Below are 6,755 nucleotides of genomic sequence, written 5' to 3'. Positions count from 1 at the left end.
ACTCTCACATGGCTGACCGCAGTTTGAGTCTCAAGCCTGGCAGCTTCCCTTCTCTCTTTCTCTCACTCTGTCCCTCTCTGGTCAAATTTAAAATAAATAAAAAGGGAAATAAATAAAGTTAAAAAAAATGGACATCTTACAGAATAATACTTCTTTTATTATTTATTTTATTTTATTTGCTATTATTATTATTATTATTATTTTAGTTTGCCTAGACAGATATATACAGAGAGAGAGAGAGAAAGGGAAAGTGAGAAAGCAAGCTGCCAGGTCTGAAACTCAAACCGCACCCGCCCGGTGGGAGTCCAGCACTCTAACCACCATAGCACCTGCCAGCCCCAGAATAGCACTTCTAGTAGGAACTACAAACGGTTGGTCGTAATCTTCAGAAAGCTCCAGGTAAAGGAGAATCATGACAAACAGAAGAGAGGAGGCAATAAAGCAGAATCTCTCGGTTCTCTTGTAAAGAGAAAGGGGGAAGGAGTGCAGCTAAAACGAGCTGAAGCGGAAGGTGATGGAAGAACACAGGCAGGGCTCGAAGAAACACCCAGGGGAAATGCCAGGAGAAAAATGCCTATGTTCTAGTCAAAGTCAACAGGTAGGACAGGTGAGCCTATGAGACTCTGAACCCTCCTTCTTTGTCACTGATGCGAAAGGACAAAAACACTGCGAGGAGCAGCAGAGGCCCCCGGGGGCAGCAGGCAGGTGGGCCCCGTCAGGTCTGAAGCCCCACCACCCCTACCTCTGCTGATCAAGGCCTCTCTGCCTCCCAGCTCCGGCTTTCCCGGGGCTGTCTGTTCCCGCCTTGTACGTTAAGAATCCCTGACTCTTTCGACAACTCCCCAGGATCTGAACAGGAGAGTGACCAAGGTGGCTACGATGCAGGGGTCGTGGGAAGGGGCACACTGCCTGTGACGCTTACCGACACTCACAAGGACATCTTGGGCTTGCTTCAGTTTCCACGCACCTTCACTTCAGGCAGGACCGTGGCTCCAACGCCTCCTAGCCTGCCTCTCTCCCCAGCCCGCGCCTGCAGGCACAGGCTTTGGGGCCTCTTGTTGCCTGAGACCTAGCCAGCCCTTATGCTCTGGGGGTTTACCACGGTATTTCCTGAATCAAAGACAGCTACTCTCCCAAGAGTTCTGGGAATCACTGTCAGGGCTTACTGCTGACACTGCCGACACCCTCAAAACATGATCACGAACAGCAGTCTTTGTTTTTTTTTTAGATTTTGCCTTAGGGTGCGTGCCATCAACAGAAACACACAGAGAGAGACAGAGAGAAGAAAAGTGAGAAATCACCCACCGGGCAGATGGCCACGCCACAATCCCTTCTTCATTCTCCTGCCGGGATCTTGAACACAGACAGACATGCACCAACATGATTTTCAAGCCAATGGCCCAGGACTCCAACGCGGTCTGCCATGTGGGAGTCCAGCGATGGAACCACTATGCCATTTGCTGGCCCCCAGAACCACTTGGCCTTCAGCAAGGCAGACTCTGAGACTGAACGAACAGGCCCAAGGTCCCCGGGGAAAGGGGTGGTCAGGACCAGAATCCAAGTTTTCTGTTTTCAAAACTGTACTGTTATTTTGTTTCTGATATACGTTAGTGACTTATCTCAGAGGCCTGCTTTGGTCTGTTATCAAAGCAGCATCTTTGTCTGTTCTTTGTCCCTATGGTTTTAGCAATAGCTTTTGAGAGACTGAGTTGGACAATTCACAACTCTTTACTGGCTAGATTAAAAAGGTCATACAACTGCTAACTTGAATCCTATCACATATCTTGTAGCTACGGTAATCACTCACCTCTACCTTACCCTTTCCCCTTCTCTCAGAAGTCAGAACAGTTAAACATTTTATTTTATTTTTAATTTTTTTTTTCTATATGGCACGTGTGCTCACCAGAGACAGAGAGTGAGAAATCACCCCCTGGGGGATGGCCACACCACAGTCCCTTCTCCTCCATTCTTTTGGGATTTGGGGCACACACACACACACATGCCTGGCGTAAGTTTTAAGCTGCCAGGTCTGGGACTTGAACTGTGGTCGATTCCGTGGGTGTCCAGTGACACAACCATTACACCATCTGCTGGTCCCAGAACAGATACAAAGCTTAAACAGAGTTAGGAATAACATTAATTTATAAACTGAATCAGGTAGTACCTAACAGAATGTAAAGTGTTCCAATGGACAAGATGTATATGGTAACATCCTTTCTTTTTTTTTTTTTTACAAAAATTATTTATTTATCCACTCATTTATTTTTTAATTTGACCAGAGAGGGACATAGAGAGAGAGGGAAAGTGAGAAAGCAAGCCACCAGGTCCGGGACTCAAACCGTGGTTGGCCATGTGGGAGTATCCAGTACCTCAACCAGCATGCCACCTGCTGGCCCCAACATCCTTTCATTTGATGGTAATGTAACAGGTGTTTTTGAAAAACTATATTCTGTGCTATGGAGATGTACAACAATCAAGTGTAAAAATCAATAGATAATAAAGTGTTGGGGGCTGAGTCAGGGCCAGGCTCCTGGCACGGTGGTTGAGGCAGCCAGATCCCCCAGGGCTGACACTGCGGCTGGAGTCCTGGACCTACTGTCTTGGAAACCATCACGGGATCCCGACGGGATGTGGAATTAGAGGGAAGAGGGTTATAGCGTGACCAAGCTTTGTTAGGGGTGCTTTCTCTCTTGTGCATACGCTCGTACCTGCTAGCATTGAAAAACAAAACTAGACTAGTAAACGGTTATTGGTTTGTTTCTTTTCTTTCTTTTTTAGAGATTTTTGCTATGGGTCATGTGTGCTCACAGAGAGACACAGAGAGACAGAAAATGAGAAATCACCCTCCTGGGGGATGGTTACACTGCAATCCCGTCTCTTCCATTCTCCCTCTCAGGATCTTGTGCACGCACGCACGCACACACATACATACACACACACACACACACACACACACACACACACACACTTGGCATGAGTTTTCTAAGTTGCCAGGTCTGGGACTCGAACCACAGTCACCTATGTGGGAGTCCAGTGATGTAACCTTACGCCATCTGCTGATCCCAGTTTCTAAGAATTAGAGAAGAAAAATTTCAGAAACCAATAACCAGATACGGTGTTGATCTGACATTATTGAGGCAGTGCTGGTTAAATATGCTGATGGCTATAGCAGTGTCGTGAAAACACATCGCCTCTCAGAAGACTGTTCAGGTGACTAACACGGTGGTACGTTCAGCCCTGCCTCCTCCTCCCGACTGTCAGCCGTGCTGAGAGCCTCGGAGATCGTTTCTCTAACAGCTTTGAAGAGGTCTCACTATTCTTATGTTATCTTGGCATCGGACAGTTCTTTATTTTGCCTTCTCTACCACATTTCCAGAAAATGCAAATAATGCTAGATTTCTAGAAAACTTGCTTTGGCTTATTTTAAAGTTGTGTGATAAGTCCATTTCTTCATTTAAGCAAAATTACGACTTTATAACTCTGGTTTTGAGACCACAGGTCAAGTTCTTCCTTTCACTCTTTGCCCATTCCTCTTTTGTATTTGTTAGGGGGCAAAAAGTTAAAACCAAATCTGTATTAATCTAGCAAATGTTACTGAGCACCTTCTCTGGGCCTGACACAAATGTTTGAGACACGCCAAAGACCAACCTGAAGTGTCCTGTGAAGACGATGTGAGCAGAACCAGGACCACCCACATTTCTGTGAGTGACCTCTGTCCTAGTCCAGCTCCAGGTCTTGGCCTTTCCAAGTCCAGTGGCCATACCTTGCCCTGGGTCAGATCCACAGCAGTCTCCTTAAGCTCTGCAAGGTCAGTCACAGTAAGAGTATCTAGTTCCGGGCATCACTAACTTGCATATGCAAAGGTGGGTGATCAGAGTGAAGGGGGAACCCAGGTTCATGAGGGGAAACTGAGGAAACGGGGGTGCTGGAAGATCTGGGAGGTCATGCCTACTGGGGACACTGACAGGCTGAACAGAGACTGCCCAGCTCTGCAGGAATACCTCACTGCACCTCTCTGCGCCTCAGATTCTTTGTTCATAAAATAAACAGGGGGGCTTAACGACCTTGATTTCTTTTGTTGTTTATTTATTTTTTAAGCTCTAAATGGTTTTGGTTCTATGATAAGTGGGGAAATTGTGGCTCAGCTGAAGGGAAAGTTTTCTGCCAATCAACTAGTCTTGCAGTAACAAGGAGCCTCCGGAGGGAGTGAGCTCTGTCCTGGTGGGAGCAGAGCTGGGGTGAGCATCGGTGGGGAGGCCTGTCCCAGGATCTCCTGCACCCAGATGGGCTGGTGACTGCTACTGTCATTTCCAATTTTGTCTAGGAGCTTTTCACATTTCAGTTAGCTGCCAAGAGAGCAGCTCCCACTGTAGCAAATCGGAATGCACTAAGTCGAGAGCCTCTGCAGAAGGGGAAAAGCCCAACGCTGCGGGAAGGCAGCAGCACTCCCCTTTGCCACCCACGGAGGAACGGGCCTGGGGACAGGCATGGCACACAGCACCTCTAACTTGTAGAGTAGTTCAGTGAGAGAGTTAATATTCTCCTTTCACCAAAGAGAACTGAAGCTCTGAGAGGCTAAGTCACACAGCTAGTAGGTGAAAATTAGGAAATTCGGGAATAGTATGTAATCAACCACAGTTCGAGTCCCAGACCTGGCAGTTTGAAACTCACACCAGGCACATGTGTGTGTGTGTGCCCCAAATCCCAAGAGGAGGATGGAGATGAAGGGGTTGCGGCGTGGCCATCCCCTCAAGGGATGATTTCTCACTTTCTGTCTCTGTCTTTCCAGCAACTGCATGCGCAAAAAACCTGTCTCAAAAAAAAAAAAAAAAAAAAAAAAGAAAAGAAAAGAAAAAGAAAGTCTTTTAATTCAATTCCAAGTCTGATTTCAGCACAGCACTTTCTACTGTGTTCCTGCTCTCTCTCTCTCTCTTTTTTTTTTTTGGAGAGATTTTTGCTATAGGGCATGTGCGCTTGCCAGACAGAGAGAGATATAGAGACAGAAAGTGAGAAATCCCCCCCCAGGGGGGATGGTCACGCCGCAATCCCTTCTCCTCCATTCTCCTCTCAGGATCTTGGGCATGCACGCACCCGCGCCCAGTATGAGTTTTTTTAAGCCACTGGGTCCAGGACGCGAACCATGGTCGACTTCGTGGGCGTCCAGCGACATAGCCATTACGCTAACTGCTGGTTCCCGATGTTCCTGCTCTCTTAAGAACAGTGTACAATGGGGGCAGGCAAGGGATACAGGGGAGGAGCAGGATGGCCAGGAAGCCCAGTGCACCGTCCACTAGAGACCACAGACTCAAGACTGAACTGCCAGGGTCTGTGAGCAGGGAAGGGGCGTTTACTTACGTGCTGTGTTTAAGAGGCCACTGCCCCAGCAACAGACATTTAATTGTAAAACAGCAGGTTCCTGGAGTTCTTGCCATCAAGACCTTCAAACGAACTGTCTGGAGTATCCTCTAAGGCCTGGCACAAAGGAGTCTCTGGGTCTGTGATGCTGTAAAATTGTCCCCAATTTAAGCCCAGAACACCCGTCAGGGAAAGATGAGCCCGAGTACTAACCCAAGGCTTACGATGTTCCAAAAGTCTCAGTATACCGGGTTCCTCTATGACTTCCCAGGGTGCTCTGTGAGTCACCTGCCAGAATCACACAAGGCGCTGGTTAAAACACAGACTTCTGGGCCCCACCCATCTGGAGTGCTAATTACTGAGGGTGGGGCCCTGGAATTTGGATTTCTAATGAGTGCTCAGGTGATTCATATGCACACTGAAATTTTTTTTTTTTTAAGACAGATTTTTTGCAATTAGTTATGTGTGCTCACTGGAGAGACAGACAGAGACAGAAAGTGAGAAATCACTCCCTTGAAGGTTGGCCATGCTCTTCTCAGGATTTGGGGCATGCATGCACACACATTGGCATGAGTTTAAGACACCAGGTCCAGGACCAGAACCGCAGTCGACTACGTGGGAGTCCAGTGACGTACCCATTAGGCCATCTGCTGGTCCCTGCACACAGACTTCTAAACCACTGGCCTTTCTTGGTAGAGGCTAGTATCTGAAGACCAAGGGATCTAAGTAGACAAGTCCCCACTGAGCTATCAATGTGTTTTCTAAGCCATTCCCTGAGAGGAAGAAGCATCGAAGACTGGATAGGAAGAAATGGGCTCGGAAATCCGGAAAGTATACTAGATTCCTATATCGAGTAGCAGCTAAAAGGCGAGCTCTGGAGTCAAAGCCAGGTTGTGGTTTCTACCTAGCTATTTGTCCTGGGATAAGCTATGATCGCCAAACCTCAGCTTCTCATACGTAAAATGGAGATAAGATCAACCTCACGGGCCAGTGAAGAACGAATGACCTCACACGTCAAAGCCATTAGCACTGTGACAGGGCAGAGGGCAGCCTGTCATTCCTTCTGGAGGACATCCATATGAAATAGAAATGGAAACGTTTGTAACAAGAGAAAACCTGAAAACTGTGAAGAGGCTAATAGCCACGGGAAGCGGACGAGGGAAGCCCAGAGGTTTGTGTGACCTCTCGGACTCTGTTAGGGAGGTTTTGTTCAGAACAAGGGACTAGTACCCACCACCTGGCCCTTCTGCGATGGTTTATGTTTGGTGCCCAGCTGAAAGGCCACCACCTCCAGAGAATCTCCAGGAACCTCCAGAGAATTCCCTTACTGGGAGTGTCCCCAGTCTCTCCTTAAACATTTACCTCCTTTCTTTCTTTCTTTCTTTTCTTTTCTTTTCTTT

Source organism: Tupaia chinensis, unplaced genomic scaffold (genome assembly GCF_000334495.1).
Source record: "Tupaia chinensis unplaced genomic scaffold, TupChi_1.0 Scaffold000708_1, whole genome shotgun sequence".
Lineage (NCBI taxonomy): Eukaryota > Metazoa > Chordata > Mammalia > Scandentia > Tupaiidae > Tupaia > Tupaia belangeri.
This window is presented reverse-complemented; position numbering follows the sequence as displayed.